At 44.4% G+C, this 17780-nt stretch overlaps 5 non-coding genes across 5 annotated transcripts; all 5 read left to right on the top strand.

Annotated features, from left to right (window-relative positions):
* Positions 1-1405: 1405 nt before the first annotated feature.
* trnai-uau (transfer RNA isoleucine (anticodon UAU)) lies at positions 1406-1501 on the top strand. Its single transcript has 2 exons — positions 1406-1443; positions 1466-1501. It is a non-coding gene; the product is annotated as a tRNA-Ile (tRNA).
* A 2184-nt stretch (positions 1502-3685) lies between these two features.
* Positions 3686-3781, top strand: trnai-uau (transfer RNA isoleucine (anticodon UAU)). Its single transcript has 2 exons — positions 3686-3723; positions 3746-3781. It is a non-coding gene; the product is annotated as a tRNA-Ile (tRNA).
* A 4007-nt stretch (positions 3782-7788) lies between these two features.
* trnai-uau (transfer RNA isoleucine (anticodon UAU)) lies at positions 7789-7884 on the top strand. Its single transcript has 2 exons — positions 7789-7826; positions 7849-7884. It is a non-coding gene; the product is annotated as a tRNA-Ile (tRNA).
* Positions 7885-11891: 4007 nt separating this feature from the next.
* On the top strand, positions 11892-11987 carry trnai-uau (transfer RNA isoleucine (anticodon UAU)). Its single transcript has 2 exons — positions 11892-11929; positions 11952-11987. It is a non-coding gene; the product is annotated as a tRNA-Ile (tRNA).
* A 4231-nt stretch (positions 11988-16218) lies between these two features.
* On the top strand, positions 16219-16314 carry trnai-uau (transfer RNA isoleucine (anticodon UAU)). The gene is made up of 2 exons: positions 16219-16256; positions 16279-16314. It is a non-coding gene; the product is annotated as a tRNA-Ile (tRNA).
* Positions 16315-17780: the final 1466 nt, after the last annotated feature.

The raw sequence follows: 17780 nt of genomic DNA, 5'->3' as shown, positions 1-17780 counted from the left end.
TGCTAATCATCACCGCACTTGCCTACATCGGTGTGCTCATTAAAACCGATGCAGTTGCAGTTAGAGTCATTTCCATTGACGGATTATTCAACCATTTTCCTCCACTTGGGACATGAAGAGTTTTTGAAAGATCCACAAAGCTGGAAACTGGGGTCTGTTCTCTATCACTGAATTTCACTCTCTCTCACTTGCCTGAGCCTGATGTTCCGAGAAGCCCTGATCTATGTTCATAAACACTGCTTTGAGTGAGACTTGATCTGACAACTGCGGCATTTTCACACGCCTCCTTGTAAAGGTTTGATTGCAATATTAATTGATTCGCAAACTGTGTTCCGGCTGCACGTGTTTAGAGAAAGAAAATGGAGCAGTACACACGATCATGACCAGGATTTGAAACAACACAGAATACCAACTATTGAACAATCTCGGCGCCACGCAATCTGCCGCCAGGAAACATCAAATAAGTGCAGGGCTGGAGGGGATGCCAAGAGCAGCACCAGAGACACAACACCAGGAAAACTCACCAAATCCCGCACTGAGATGAGGGAACTCAGAGTGGGAAGAATTTATGGAATTCGGGGCCTCAGAGGTTGCAAATGAGATTGGTAGTTTTCGACGGATTGAAAACACCAAGAGCTCAGGGGATAGTACAGAAAAGTAGCGATGATTAGGAGGCCGCCTATGATCTCACTGAACGGCGAGGCGGGGCTCGATGGGCTGAGTGGCTGCATGTGTTATTTGCATTTGTTATGTTTAAAACGAAAATATTCTTCCTTTTGTTGACTTGGTGAATAGACCGTAAGACCATTAGACATAGGAGCAGTATTCACGCCATTCAGCCCATCGAGTACGCTCCTCCATTCAATCATGGTTATTAAGTTCCTCAATTCCATTCTCCCGCTTGCTCCCTGTAAGCCTGGATCCCCTTGATACTCAAGAACCAATCCATCTCAATCTTAAATGGACTCAATCACCCACTGGCCTCGACAGCTTTTTGAATTCCACCACTCTCTGGCTGAAGAGGTTTCTCCTGATCTCCAATCTAAAAGGTCGTTCATTTACTCCACAGCCAGGGTATGTTTCTGTTTGTGATGCCAAAACTCCGAGCAAGATCAACTTCGCGAACTTGGTGCCCAAGATACGGTGGCGATCAGTAATTGAGTCAACCCGACAATGAGGTTGTCATGTTTCTACTGACTAAAGGCCTCAATGGCTGAGAGAACAATGGAGGAAAATATTGAAAATACATTTTTCAACATCAATCCAGTTCCGCACTGTGTAATAAAGCAAATTCCTCAAATAAGTGCGGAACCACATGTGAATACAACCGGAACATCTTCCACCAGGGCCTCTTTGTCAACCGCTGAGGTATAACTCGTGATATTGGGACGGCAATAAACGTGCAGCTCCAGTGGCGCAATCGGTCAGCGCGCGGTACTTATACAGCAGTATGGCGGCGTGCGCAATGCCGAGGTTGTGAGTTCGAGCCTCACCTGGAGCAGTTTTATCAACTCATGGTCAGACAGTCTACTGAAAAATGCAACTTTCTCTGCATTGACTGATGACCTTTCCTGAACAATACTTCGGCCATCAACCAGCTTATCCTGCAACGATTTGAAACTTCTAGAAATATCTGGGGAGAAACATGCGCAGGTGCTTCTTGTTCAGCTCGAAAATGCTTCCAAACGGCCGACAGCTTCCACTTTCATTGCGGCCAACTCATGTTTGCTTGGTATTTCTTTACTCAACTGGCGACAAACTCACACAGCTCGATGTCATTATCAAAAAGCTATTACATTTATTTCATTGAACCGTGTCAATGTTATCTTCGGCTTTGCTTGGAACATTTGTCTCATTAAAATAAACAACTGCTGAGACCAACAGGATCAAAATGACTCTCAACTGTTTCAAAACGTAAGTGAGATTCAACCACCTCACTTTGGGATATTATCACTTCTACTGCAGCTTGAATAAGGACAATAAACTGCCATTAGGATTCGGAAATCGACACTTCAATAAAAACCTCTCCTATATATCGTGTGCTGTCTTTCTATGTCAGTGTCCCGTTTGTGTGCATCACTTCATTTTTCCCTGAGTTGAATTCAACACGATGATTCATTTTTGTGGATGAAGATATTCTCCCCAACTCTCATTATTCTAAACTCCATGGCTCATGGACTGATTTTATTGGTATGCTCCCGGAGAACAATCTTCTCGTTCCTCTGAATCACTGAATATTTCTGACATGATCTTGAAGGCGAGTATTTCCTCTTCCGGGTTTGCTAATCATCACCGCACTTGCCTACATCGGTGTGCTCATTAAAACCGATGCAGTTGCAGTTAGAGTCATTTCCATTGACGGATTATTCAACCATTTTCCTCCACTTGGGACATGAAGAGTTTTTGAAAGATCCACAAAGCTGGAAACTGGGGTCTGTTCTCTATCACTGAATTTCACTCTCTGTCATTTGCCTGCGCCTGATGTTCCGAGAAGCCCTGATCTATGTTCATAAACACTGCTTTGAGTGAGACTTGATCTGACAACTGCGGCATTTTCACACGCCTCCTTGTAAAGGTTTGATTGCAATATTAATTGATTCGCAAACTGTGTTCCGGCTGCACGTGTTAAGAGAAAGAAAATGGAGCAGTACACACGATCATGACCAGGATTTGAAACAACACAGAATACCAACTATTGAACAATCTCGGCGCCACGCAATCTGCCGCCAGGAAACATCAAATAAGTGCAGGGCTGGAGGGGATGCCAAGAGCAGCACCAGAGACACAACACCAGGAAAACTCACCAAATCCCGCACTGAGATGAGGGAACTCAGAGTGGGAAGAATTTATGGAATTCGGGGCCTCAGAGGTTGCAAATGAGATTGGTAGTTTTCGACGGATTGAAAACACCAAGAGCTCAGGGGATAGTACAGAAAAGTAGCGATGATTAGGAGGCCGCCTATGATCTCACTGAACGGCGAGGCGGGGCTCGATGGGCTGAGTGGCTGCATGTGTTATTTGCATTTGTTATGTTTAAAACGAAAATATTCTTCCTTTTGTTGACTTGGTGAATAGACCGTAAGACCATTAGACATAGGAGCAGTATTCACGCCATTCAGCCCATCGAGTACGCTCCTCCATTCAATCATGGTTATTAAGTTCCTCAATTCCATTCTCCCGCTTGCTCCCTGTAAGCCTGGATCCCCTTGATACTCAAGAACCAATCCATCTCAATCTTAAATGGACTCAATCACCCACTGGCCTCGACAGCTTTTTGAATTCCACCACTCTCTGGCTGAAGAGGTTTCTCCTGATCTCCAATCTAAAAGGTCGTTCATTTACTCCACAGCCAGGGTATGTTTCTGTTTGTGATGCCAAAACTCCGAGCAAGATCAACTTCGCGAACTTGGTGCCCAAGATACGGTGGCGATCAGTAATTGAGTCAACCCGACAATGAGGTTGTCATGTTTCTACTGACTAAAGGCCTCAATGGCTGAGAGAACAATGGAGGAAAATATTGAAAATACATTTTTCAACATCAATCCAGTTCCGCACTGTGTAATAAAGCAAATTCCTCAAATAAGTGCGGAACCACATGTGAATACAACCGGAACATCTTCCACCAGGGCCTCTTTGTCAACCGCTGAGGTATAACTCGTGATATTGGGACGGCAATAAACGTGCAGCTCCAGTGGCGCAATCGGTCAGCGCGCGGTACTTATACAGCAGTATGGCGGCGTGCGCAATGCCGAGGTTGTGAGTTCGACCCTCGCCAGGAGCAGTTTTATCTACTCATGGTCAGACAGTCTACTGAAAAATGCAACTTTCTCTGCATTGACTGATGACCTTTCCTGAACAATACCTCGGCCATCAACCAGCTTATCCTGCAACGATTTGAAACTTCTAGAAATATCTGGGGAGAAACATGCGCAGGTGCTTCTTGTTCAGCTCGAAAATGCTTCCAAACGGCCGACAGCTTCCACTTTCATTGCGGCCAACTCATGTTTGCTTGGTATTTCTTTACTCAACTGGCGACAAACTCACACAGCTCGATGTCATTATCAAAAAGCTATTACATTTATTTCATTGAACCGTGTCAATGTTATCTTCGGCTTTGCTTGGAACATTTGTCTCATTAAAATAAACAACTGCTGAGACCAACAGGATCAAAATGACTCTCAACTGTTTCAAAACGTAAGTGAGATTCAACCACCTCACTTTGGGATATTATCACTTCTACTGCAGCTTGAATAAGGACAATAAACTGCCATTAGGATTCGGAAATCGACACTTCAATAAAAACCTCTCCTATATATCGTGTGCTGTCTTTCTATGTCAGTGTCCCGTTTGTGTGCATCACTTCATTTTTCCCTGAGTTGAATTCAACACGATGATTCATTTTTGTGGATGAAGATATTCTCCCCAACTCTCATTATTCTAAACTCCATGGCTCATGGACTGATTTTATTGGTATGCTCCCGGAGAACAATCTTCTCGTTCCTCTGAATCACTGAATATTTCTGACATGATCTTGAAGGCGAGTATTTCCTCTTCCGGGTTTGCTAATCATCACCGCACTTGCCTACATCGGTGTGCTCATTAAAACCGATGCAGTTGCAGTTAGAGTCATTTCCAAATTGCAGTCCTAACCAATTGCAGTTAGAGTCACATCCAAATTTCACAATCTGATTCCAAGAAAGACTGTCCCAACAGTTACATTCCTCATTGTCGTTTGTTTGTGGGTGGGAAACTTTCCTGAATTGTGCACCTTCCTGCCTCACTGTGTACAGTGATTTACCAAATTCTGAGAATGCTATCACTCACTGTGATCCCTTTTGAATCCCGTTGTATATATTGCTATCACATAACTTATCAAACTACCTTACTTTTCCAACTATGCCAACCAATCTCATTCATGATTCCGATGTGGAGATGCTGGTGTTGGACTGACATGGACAAAGTCAGAAGTCTCACCATATCAGGTTTATTTGAAATCACAAGCTTTAGGAGCGCTGCTCGTTGATCAAGATAAATTATTAATTGATTAGAGTAGTACTTTCTAGACGCAACCAGGAAAATGAAACAGAGGTAATTCATGACCTCAGAGTGCAGGACCCCCTCTGTAACTGAGTTTCCCATTTACTTCGAGGGAGAGAAGGTTGGCCCGAAGCCGATCGTTTAAATCTTAAGCAAGGGGAATTATATCAGGATGATGTTAGGGCTGAAGTTAAGTTGAAAATTAAATGAAGAGAGGGATCAGTTCAGATGCTTTGCTCAAAAACTGCATGAATCCATGTAAGATAGTGTTAATTCATTGTTTTAGATTAGAATCAGTGCAAACATTTTGATACAGAGAGCAGCACACAGAGGTGCTAATACCCAATACATTATCTGGGCTGACGCCAGTTGTTAAGGTTCACTTGAGAATGTAACTCTTTGAAAGAGATGTTTTGCGATTTACATATGAAAGAAGTGAACCTATCACGGACATTCTAACAGATGAGAGACAGAACAAACAATCAAGGTATTTTTCAATCTATAATTTCAGTTCCATCACACTGTAAACGTTTGCTATAAATTCTGTGTCTCACAATCAGAAAGCTGATTAAAAATGCAGCGAGGAGAACAGAGTTGCGTTCCAGAGGAACACTGACGGGGACGGGGCGCACATGCAGCAACATGCAGCTCGCTCACAGACCCGAACCACTCCCTGTGTGAAAACAGTCTTCCTCATGGCACTTTTACTCCTTTTCCTGGAGACTTCAAATCTCTGTCTAATTGTTCTCGATCCTTTCAGGTGTGGCAGCATTTTCACTCCCGTATTTCCTCTGTCCAGATCCCCTATGACTTGGGAAGCTTCAATCAGACCAGCTTTCAGCTTTCTGTTCTCCTAGGAGAAGTGTCTCTACTTCCCAATCTCTCTTCATTGCTGACATTCCTCAAACATTGCACCTTTCCTGTGAACCTGTCTCCAACCACTTCACCGCTTCCTGAAGTTTCACACCCAGAATTCAGCAATGATGCAGCTGGGGGGATACACTCAGAGTCGGGTGGCGTGGGCGAACACTCGGAGACACTTGTTTACACTTTGACCAAGTGTTAGCCTATGCCCCATCTCCACGTCAGGTAGTCCAACCACATTGAGCGAAGCTGCTTTGTTGGAAAGCGGATCGCACATTTTGGCGAAACTGAGAACAAGCAACAAGAACTCGTCCGGGATTGGAACTGCTGACCTCTCCCATGTGTACAATAGAACAAAGCCCGAAGCGGGAAGCACAGACTTCCACGTACGAACCATCCGATGAAACGTGCAGCGTGTGCCTTATCAGCTGAGACCGGCTCCGAGCGAAATCCGTCCCACCTTGCTCCGGGAATTGGAAGCAGGGAAGAGTTTCAAGAACATCATCTTCTCGTTCTGTCTCCAGTCTGTCCTTTTCCCTGGGACTGGGCCCTGTCTATTGACGGATTATTCAACCATTTTCCTCCACTTGGGACATGAAGAGTTTTTGAAAGATCCACAAAGCTGGAAACTGGGGTCTGTTCTCTATCACTGAATTTCACTCTCTGTCATTTGCCTGCGCCTGATGTTCCGAGAAGCCCTGATCTATGTTCATAAACACTGCTTTGAGTGAGACTTGATCTGACAACTGCGGCATTTTCACACGCCTCCTTGTAAAGGTTTGATTGCAATATTAATTGATTCGCAAACTGTGTTCCGGCTGCACGTGTTAAGAGAAAGAAAATGGAGCAGTACACACGATCATGACCAGGATTTGAAACAACACAGAATACCAACTATTGAACAATCTCGGCGCCACGCAATCTGCCGCCAGGAAACATCAAATAAGTGCAGGGCTGGAGGCGATGCCAAGAGCAGCACCAGAGACACAACACCAGAAAAACTCACCAAATCCCGCACTGAGATGAGGGAACTCAGAGTGGGAAGAATCTATGGAATTCGGGGCCTCAGAGGTTGCAAATGAGATTGGTAGTTTTCGACGGATTGAAAACACCAAGAGCTCAGGGGGTAGTACAGAAAAGTAGCGATGATTAGGAGGCCACCTATGATCTCACTGAACGGCGAGGCGGGGCTCGATGGGCTGAGTGGCTGCATGTGTTATTTGCATTTGTTATGTTTAAAACGAAAATATTCTTCCTTTTGTCGACTTGGTGAATAGACCGTAAGACCATTAGACATAGGAGCAGTATTCACGCCATTCAGCCCATCGAGTACGCTCCTCCATTCAATCATGGTTATTAAGTTCCTCAATTCCATTCTCCCGCTTGCTCCCTGTAAGCCTGGATCCCCTTGATACTCAAGAACCAATCCATCTCAATCTTAAATGGACTCAATCACCCACTGGCCTCGACAGCTTTTTGAATTCCACCACTCTCTGGCTGAAGAGGTTTCTCCTGATCTCCAATCTAAAAGGTCGTTCATTTACTCCACAGCCAGGGTATGTTTCTGTTTGTGATGCCAAAACTCCGAGCAAGATCAACTTCGCGAACTTGGTGCCCAAGATACGGTGGCGATCAGTAATTGAGTCAACCCGACAATGAGGTTGTCATGTTTCTACTGACTAAAGGCCTCAATGGCTGAGAGAACAATGGAGGAAAATATTGAAAATACATTTTTCAACATCAATCCAGTTCCGCACTGTGTAATAAAGCAAATTCCTCAAATAAGTGCGGAACCACATGTGAATACAACCGGAACATCTTCCACCAGGGCCTCTTTGTCAACCGCTGAGGTATAACTCGTGATATTGGGAGGGCAATAAACGTGCGGCTCCAGTGGCGCAATCGGTCACCGCGCGGTACTTATACAGCAGTATGGCGGCGTGCGCAATGCCGAGGTTGTGAGTTCGAGCCTCAGCTGGAGCAGTTTTATCAACTCATGGTCAGACAGTCTACTGAAAAATGCAACTTTCTCTGCATTGACTGATGACCTTTCCTGAACAATACCTCGGCCATCAACCAGCTTATCCTGCAACGATTTGAAACTTCTAGAAATATCTGGGGAGAAACATGCGCAGGTGCTTCTTGTTCAGCTCGAAAATGCTTCCAAACGGCCGACAGCTTCCACTTTCATTGCGGCCAACTCATGTTTGCTTGGTATTTCTTTACTCAACTGGCGACAAACTCACACAGCTCGATGTCATTATCAAAAAGCTATTACATTTATTTCATTGAACCGTGTCAATGTTATCTTCGGCTTTGCTTGGAACATTTGTCTCATTAAAATAAACAACTGCTGAGACCAACAGGATCAAAATGACTCTCAACTGTTTCAAAACGTAAGTGAGATTCAACCACCTCACTTTGGGATATTATCACTTCTACTGCAGCTTGAATAAGGACAATAAACTGCCATTAGGATTCGGAAATCGACACTTCAATAAAAACCTCTCCTATATATCGTGTGCTGTCTTTCTATGTCAGTGTCCCGTTTGTGTGCATCACTTCATTTTTCCCTGAGTTGAATTCAACACGATGATTCATTTTTGTGGATGAAGATATTCTCCCCAACTCTCATTATTCTAAACTCCATGGCTCATGGACTGATTTTATTGGTATGCTCCCGGAGAACAATCTTCTCGTTCCTCTGAATCACTGAATATTTCTGACATGATCTTGAAGGCGAGTATTTCCTCTTCCGGGTTTGCTAATCATCACCGCACTTGCCTACATCGGTGTGCTCATTAAAACCGATGCAGTTGCAGTTAGAGTCATTTCCAAATTGCAGTCCTAACCAATTGCAGTTAGAGTCACATCCAAATTTCACAATCTGATTCCAAGAAAGACTGTCCCAACAGTTACATTCCTCATTGTCGTTTGTTTGTGGGTGGGAAACTTTCCTGAATTGTGCACCTTCCTGCCTCACTGTGTACAGTGATTTACCAAATTCTGAGAATGCTATCACTCACTGTGATCCCTTTTGAATCCCGTTGTATATATTGCTATCACATAACTTATCAAACTACCTTACTTTTCCAACTATGCCAACCAATCTCATTCATGATTCCGATGTGGAGATGCTGGTGTTGGACTGACATGGACAAAGTCAGAAGTCTCACCATATCAGGTTTATTTGAAATCACAAGCTTTAGGAGCGCTGCTCGTTGATCAAGATAAATTATTAATTGATTAGAGTAGTACTTTCTAGACGCAACCAGGAAAATGAAACAGAGGTAATTCATGACCTCAGAGTGCAGGACCCCCTCTGTAACTGAGTTTCCCATTTACTTCGAGGGAGAGAAGGTTGGCCCGAAGCCGATCGTTTAAATCCTAAGCAAGGGGAATTATATCAGGATGATGTTAGGGCTGAAGTTAAGTTGAAAATTAAATGAAGAGAGGGATCAGTTCAGATGCTTTGCTCAAAAACTGCATGAATCCATGTAAGATAGTGTTCATTCATTGTTTTAGATTAGAATCAGTGCAAACATTTTGATACAGAGAGCAGCACACAGAGGTGCTAATACCCAATACATTATCTGGGCTGACGCCAGTTGTTAAGGTTCACTTGAGAATGTAACTCTTTGAAAGAGATGTTTTGCGATTTACATATGAAAGAAGTGAACCTATCACGGACATTCTAACAGATGAGAGACAGAACAAACAATCAAGGTATTTTTCAATCTATAATTTCAGTTCCATCACACTGTAAACGTTTGCTATAAATTCTGTGTCTCACAATCAGAAAGCTGATTAAAAATGCAGCGAGGAGAACAGAGTTGTGTTCCAGAGGAACACTGACGGGGACGGGGCGCACATGCAGCAACATGCAGCTCGCTCACAGACCCGAACCACTCCCTGTGTGAAAACAGTCTTCCTCATGGCACTTTTACTCCTTTTCCTGGAGACTTCAAATCTCTGTCTAATTGTTCTCGATCCTTTCAGGTGTGGCAGCATTTTCACTCCCGTATTTCCTCTGTCCAGATCCCCTATGACTTGGGAAGCTTCAATCAGACCAGCTTTCAGCTTTCTGTTCTCCTAGGAGAAGTGTCTCTACTTCCCAATCTCTCTTCATTGCTGACATTCCTCAAACATTGCACCTTTCCTGTGAACCTGTCTCCAACCACTTCACCGCTTCCTGAAGTTTCACACCCAGAATTCAGCAATGATGCAGCTGGGGGGATACACTCAGAGTCGGGTGGCGTGGGCGAACACTCGGAGACACTTGTTTACACTTTGACCAAGTGTTAGCCTATGCCCCATCTCCACGTCAGGTAGTCCAACCACATTGAGCGAAGCTGCTTTGTTGGAAAGCGGATCGCACATTTTGGCGAAACTGAGAACAAGCAACAAGAACTCGTCCGGGATTGGAACTGCTGACCTCTCCCATGTGTACAATAGAACAAAGCCCGAAGCGGGAAGCACAGACTTCCACGTACGAACCATCCGATGAAACGTGCAGCGTGTGCCTTATCAGCTGAGACCGGCTCCGAGCGAAATCCGTCCCACCTTGCTCCGGGAATTGGAAGCAGGGAAGAGTTTCAAGAACATCATCTTCTCGTTCTGTCTCCAGTCTGTCCTTTTCCCTGGGACTGGGCCCTGTCTATTGACGGATTATTCAACCATTTTCCTCCACTTGGGACATGAAGAGTTTTTGAAAGATCCACAAAGCTGGAAACTGGGGTCTGTTCTCTATCACTGAATTTCACTCTCTGTCATTTGCCTGCGCCTGATGTTCCGAGAAGCCCTGATCTATGTTCATAAACACTGCTTTGAGTGAGACTTGATCTGACAACTGCGGCATTTTCACACGCCTCCTTGTAAAGGTTTGATTGCAATATTAATTGATTCGCAAACTGTGTTCCGGCTGCACGTGTTAAGAGAAAGAAAATGGAGCAGTACACACGATCATGACCAGGATTTGAAACAACACAGAATACCAACTATTGAACAATCTCGGCGCCACGCAATCTGCCGCCAGGAAACATCAAATAAGTGCAGGGCTGGAGGCGATGCCAAGAGCAGCACCAGAGACACAACACCAGAAAAACTCACCAAATCCCGCACTGAGATGAGGGAACTCAGAGTGGGAAGAATCTATGGAATTCGGGGCCTCAGAGGTTGCAAATGAGATTGGTAGTTTTCGACGGATTGAAAACACCAAGAGCTCAGGGGGTAGTACAGAAAAGTAGCGATGATTAGGAGGCCACCTATGATCTCACTGAACGGCGAGGCGGGGCTCGATGGGCTGAGTGGCTGCATGTGTTATTTGCATTTGTTATGTTTAAAACGAAAATATTCTTCCTTTTGTCGACTTGGTGAATAGACCGTAAGACCATTAGACATAGGAGCAGTATTCACGCCATTCAGCCCATCGAGTACGCTCCTCCATTCAATCATGGTTATTAAGTTCCTCAATTCCATTCTCCCGCTTGCTCCCTGTAAGCCTGGATCCCCTTGATACTCAAGAACCAATCCATCTCAATCTTAAATGGACTCAATCACCCACTGGCCTCGACAGCTTTTTGAATTCCACCACTCTCTGGCTGAAGAGGTTTCTCCTGATCTCCAATCTAAAAGGTCGTTCATTTACTCCACAGCCAGGGTATGTTTCTGTTTGTGATGCCAAAACTCCGAGCAAGATCAACTTCGCGAACTTGGTGCCCAAGATACGGTGGCGATCAGTAATTGAGTCAACCCGACAATGAGGTTGTCATGTTTCTACTGACTAAAGGCCTCAATGGCTGAGAGAACAATGGAGGAAAATATTGAAAATACATTTTTCAACATCAATCCAGTTCCGCACTGTGTAATAAAGCAAATTCCTCAAATAAGTGCGGAACCACATGTGAATACAACCGGAACATCTTCCACCAGGGCCTCTTTGTCAACCGCTGAGGTATAACTCGTGATATTGGGAGGGCAATAAAGGTGCGGCTCCAGTGGCGCAATCGGTCACCGCGCGGTACTTATACAGCAGTATGGCGGCGTGCGCAATGCCGAGGTTGTGAGTTCGAGCCTCAGCTGGAGCAGTTTTATCTACTCATGGTCAGACAGTCTACTGAAAAATGCAACTTTCTCTGCATTGACTGATGACCTTTCCTGAACAATACCTCGGCCATCAACCAGCTTATCCTGCAACGATTTGAAACTTCTAGAAATATCTGGGGAGAAACATGCGCAGGTGCTTCTTGTTCAGCTCGAAAATGCTTCCAAACGGCCGACAGCTTCCACTTTCATTGCGGCCAACTCATGTTTGCTTGGTATTTCTTTACTCAACTGGCGACAAACTCACACAGCTCGATGTCATTATCAAAAAGCTATTACATTTATTTCATTGAACCGTGTCAATGTTATCTTCGGCTTTGCTTGGAACATTTGTCTCATTAAAATAAACAACTGCTGAGACCAACAGGATCAAAATGACTCTCAACTGTTTCAAAACGTAAGTGAGATTCAACCACCTCACTTTGGGATATTATCACTTCTACTGCAGCTTGAATAAGGACAATAAACTGCCATTAGGATTCGGAAATCGACACTTCAATAAAAACTTCGAGTAAAAAGTGAGGTCTGCAGATGCTGGAGATCACAGCTGCAAATGTGTTGCTGGTCAAAGCACAGCAGGCCAGGCAGCATCTCAGAATAGAGAATTCGACGTTTCGAGCATAAGCCCTTCATCAGGGCTTATGCTCGAAACGTCGAATTCTCTATTCCTGAGATGCTGCCTGGCCTGCTGTGCTTTGACCAGCAACACATTTGCAACTTCAATAAAAACCTCTCCTATATATCGTGTGCTGTCTTTCTATGTCAGTGTCCCGTTTGTGTGCATCACTTCATTTTTCCCTGAGTTGAATTCAACACGATGATTCATTTTTGTGGATGAAGATATTCTCCCCAACTCTCATTATTCTAAACTCCATGGCTCATGGACTGATTTTATTGGTATGCTCCCGGAGAACAATCTTCTCGTTCCTCTGAATCACTGAATATTTCTGACATGATCTTGAAGGCGAGTATTTCCTCTTCCGGGTTTGCTAATCATCACCGCACTTGCCTACATCGGTGTGCTCATTAAAACCGATGCAGTTGCAGTTAGAGTCATTTCCAAATTGCAGTCCTAACCAATTGCAGTTAGAGTCACATCCAAATTTCACAATCTGATTCCAAGAAAGACTGTCCCAACAGTTACATTCCTCATTGTCGTTTGTTTGTGGGTGGGAAACTTTCCTGAATTGTGCACCTTCCTGCCTCACTGTGTACAGTGATTTACCAAATTCTGAGAATGCTATCACTCACTGTGATCCCTTTTGAATCCCGTTGTATATATTGCTATCACATAACTTATCAAACTACCTTACTTTTCCAACTATGCCAACCAATCTCATTCATGATTCCGATGTGGAGATGCTGGTGTTGGACTGACATGGACAAAGTCAGAAGTCTCACCATATCAGGTTTATTTGAAATCACAAGCTTTAGGAGCGCTGCTCGTTGATCAAGATAAATTATTAATTGATTAGAGTAGTACTTTCTAGACGCAACCAGGAAAATGAAACAGAGGTAATTCATGACCTCAGAGTGCAGGACCCCCTCTGTAACTGAGTTTCCCATTTACTTCGAGGGAGAGAAGGTTGGCCCGAAGCCGATCGTTTAAATCCTAAGCAAGGGGAATTATATCAGGATGATGTTAGGGCTGAAGTTAAGTTGAAAATTAAATGAAGAGAGGGATCAGTTCAGATGCTTTGCTCAAAAACTGCATGAATCCATGTAAGATAGTGTTAATTCATTGTTTTAGATTAGAATCAGTGCAAACATTTTGATACAGAGAGCAGCACACAGAGGTGCTAATACCCAATACATTATCTGGGCTGACGCCAGTTGTTAAGGTTCACTTGAGAATGTAACTCTTTGAAAGAGATGTTTTGCGATTTACATATGAAAGAAGTGAACCTATCACGGACATTCTAACAGATGAGAGACAGAACAAACAATCAAGGTATTTTTCAATCTATAATTTCAGTTCCATCACACTGTAAACGTTTGCTATAAATTCTGTGTCTCACAATCAGAAAGCTGATTAAAAATGCAGCGAGGAAAACAGAGTTGCGTTCCAGAGGAACACTGACGGGGACCGGGCGCACATGCAGCAACATGCAGCTCGCTCACAGACCCGAACCACTCCCTGTGTGAAAACAGTCTTCCTCATGGCACTTTTACTCCTTTTCCTGGAGACTTCAAATCTCTGTCTAATTGTTCTCGATCCTTTCAGGTGTGGCAGCATTTTCACTCCCGTATTTCCTCTGTCCAGATCCCCTATGACTTGGGAAGCTTCAATCAGACCAGCTTTCAGCTTTCTGTTCTCCTAGGAGAAGTGTCTCTACTTCCCAATCTCTCTTCATTGCTGACATTCCTCAAACATTGCACCTTTCCTGTGAACCTGTCTCCAACCACTTCACCGCTTCCTGAAGTTTCACACCCAGAATTCAGCAATGATGCAGCTGGGGGGATACACTCAGAGTCGGGTGGCGTGGGCGAACACTCGGAGACACTTGTTTACACTTTGACCAAGTGTTAGCCTATGCCCCATCTCCACGTCAGGTAGTCCAACCACATTGAGCGAAGCTGCTTTGTTGGAAAGCGGATCGCACATTTTGGCGAAACTGAGAACAAGCAACAAGAACTCGTCCGGGATTGGAACTGCTGACCTCTCCCATGTGTACAATAGAACAAAGCCCGAAGCGGGAAGCACAGACTTCCACGTACGAACCATCCGATGAAACGTGCAGCGTGTGCCTTATCAGCTGAGACCGGCTCCGAGCGAAATCCGTCCCACCTTGCTCCGGGAATTGGAAGCAGGGAAGAGTTTCAAGAACATCATCTTCTCGTTCTGTCTCCAGTCTGTCCTTTTCCCTGGGACTGGGCCCTGTCCATTGACGGATTATTCAACCATTTTCCTCCACTTGGGACATGAAGAGTTTTTGAAAGATCCACAAAGCTGGAAACTGGGGTCTGTTCTCTATCACTGAATTTCACTCTCTGTCATTTGCCTGCGCCTGATGTTCCGAGAAGCCCTGATCTATGTTCATAAACACTGCTTTGAGTGAGACTTGATCTGACAACTGCGGCATTTTCACACGCCTCCTTGTAAAGGTTTGATTGCAATATTAATTGATTCGCAAACTGTGTTCCGGCTGCACGTGTTAAGAGAAAGAAAATGGAGCAGTACACACGATCATGACCAGGATTTGAAACAACACAGAATACCAACTATTGAACAATCTCGGCGCCACGCAATCTGCCGCCAGGAAACATCAAATAAGTGCAGGGCTGGAGGGGATGCCAAGAGCAGCACCAGAGACACAACACCAGGAAAACTCACCAAATCCCGCACTGAGATGAGGGAACTCAGAGTGGGAAGAATTTATGGAATTCGGGGCCTCAGAGGTTGCAAATGAGATTGGTAGTTTTCGACGGATTGAAAACACCAAGAGCTCAGGGGATAGTACAGAAAAGTAGCGATGATTAGGAGGCCGCCTATGATCTCACTGAACGGCGAGGCGGGGCTCGATGGGCTGAGTGGCTGCATGTGTTATTTGCATTTGTTATGTTTAAAACGAAAATATTCTTCCTTTTGTTGACTTGGTGAATAGACCGTAAGACCATTAGACATAGGAGCAGTATTCACGCCATTCAGCCCATCGAGTACGCTCCTCCATTCAATCATGGTTATTAAGTTCCTCAATTCCATTCTCCCGCTTGCTCCCTGTAAGCCTGGATCCCCTTGATACTCAAGAACCAATCCATCTCAATCTTAAATGGACTCAATCACCCACTGGCCTCGACAGCTTTTTGAATTCCACCACTCTCTGGCTGAAGAGGTTTCTCCTGATCTCCAATCTAAAAGGTCGTTCATTTACTCCACAGCCAGGGTATGTTTCTGTTTGTGATGCCAAAACTCCGAGCAAGATCAACTTCGCGAACTTGGTGCCCAAGATACGGTGGCGATCAGTAATTGAGTCAACCCGACAATGAGGTTGTCATGTTTCTACTGACTAAAGGCCTCAATGGCTGAGAGAACAATGGAGGAAAATATTGAAAATACATTTTTCAACATCAATCCAGTTCCGCACTGTGTAATAAAGCAAATTCCTCAAATAAGTGCGGAACCACATGTGAATACAACCGGAACATCTTCCACCAGGGCCTCTTTGTCAACCGCTGAGGTATAACTCGTGATATTGGGACGGCAGTAAACGTGCAGCTCCAGTGGCGCAATCGGTCAGCGCGCGGTACTTATACAGCAGTATGGCGGCGTGCGCAATGCCGAGGTTGTGAGTTCGAGCCTCACCTGGAGCAGTTTTATCAACTCATGGTCAGACAGTCTACTGAAAAATGCAACTTTCTCTGCATTGACTGATGACCTTTCCTGAACAATACTTCGGCCATCAACCAGCTTATCCTGCAACGATTTGAAACTTCTAGAAATATCTGGGGAGAAACATGCGCAGGTGCTTCTTGTTCAGCTCGAAAATGCTTCCAAACGGCCGACAGCTTCCACTTTCATTGCGGCCAACTCATGTTTGCTTGGTATTTCTTTACTCAACTGGCGACAAACTCACACAGCTCGATGTCATTATCAAAAAGCTATTACATTTATTTCATTGAACCGTGTCAATGTTATCTTCGGCTTTGCTTGGAACATTTGTCTCATTAAAATAAACAACTGCTGAGACCAACAGGATCAAAATGACTCTCAACTGTTTCAAAACGTAAGTGAGATTCAACCACCTCACTTTGGGATATTATCACTTCTACTGCAGCTTGAATAAGGACAATAAACTGCCATTAGGATTCGGAAATCGACACTTCAATAAAAACCTCTCCTATATATCGTGTGCTGTCTTTCTATGTCAGTGTCCCGTTTGTGTGCATCACTTCATTTTTCCCTAAGTTGAATTCAACACGATGATTCATTTTTGTGGATGAAGATATTCTCCCCAACTCTCATTATTCTAAACTCCATGGCTCATGGACTGATTTTATTGGTATGCTCCCGGAGAACAATCTTCTCGTTCCTCTGAATCACTGAATATTTCTGACATGATCTTGAAGGCGAGTATTTCCTCTTCCGGGTTTGCTAATCATCACCGCACTTGCCTACATCGGTGTGCTCATTAAAACCGATGCAGTTGCAGTTAGAGTCATTTCCATTGACGGATTATTCAACCATTTTCCTCCACTTGGGACATGAAGAGTTTTTGAAAGATCCACAAAGCTGGAAACTGGGGTCTGTTCTCTATCACTGAATTTCACTCTCTCTCACTTGCCTGAGCCTGATGTTCCGAGAAGCCCTGATCTATGTTCATAAACACTGCTTTGAGTGAGACTTGATCTGACAACTGCGGCATTTTCACACGCCTCCTTGTAAAGGTTTGATTGCAATATTAATTGATTCGCAAACTGTGTTCCGGCTGCACGTGTTTAGAGAAAGAAAATGGAGCAGTACACACGATCATGACCAGGATTTGAAACAACACAGAATACCAACTATTGAACAATCTCGGCGCCACGCAATCTGCCGCCAGGAAACATCAAATAAGTGCAGGGCTGGAGGGGATGCCAAGAGCAGCACCAGAGACACAACACCAGAAAAACTCACCAAATCCCGCACTGAGATGAGGGAACTCAGAGTGGGAAGAATTTATGGAATTCGGGGCCTCAGAGGTTGCAAATGAGATTGGTAGTTTTCGACGGATTGAAAACACCAAGAGCTCAGGGGATAGTACAGAAAAGTAGCGATGATTAGGAGGCCGCCTATGATC

The sequence above is a fragment of the Hemiscyllium ocellatum genome, chromosome 21, assembly GCF_020745735.1.
Source record: "Hemiscyllium ocellatum isolate sHemOce1 chromosome 21, sHemOce1.pat.X.cur, whole genome shotgun sequence".
Taxonomy (NCBI): domain Eukaryota; kingdom Metazoa; phylum Chordata; class Chondrichthyes; order Orectolobiformes; family Hemiscylliidae; genus Hemiscyllium; species Hemiscyllium ocellatum.
The sequence above is the reverse complement of the archived record's forward strand: the minus strand, read 5'-3'. Positions and strand labels throughout refer to the sequence as shown.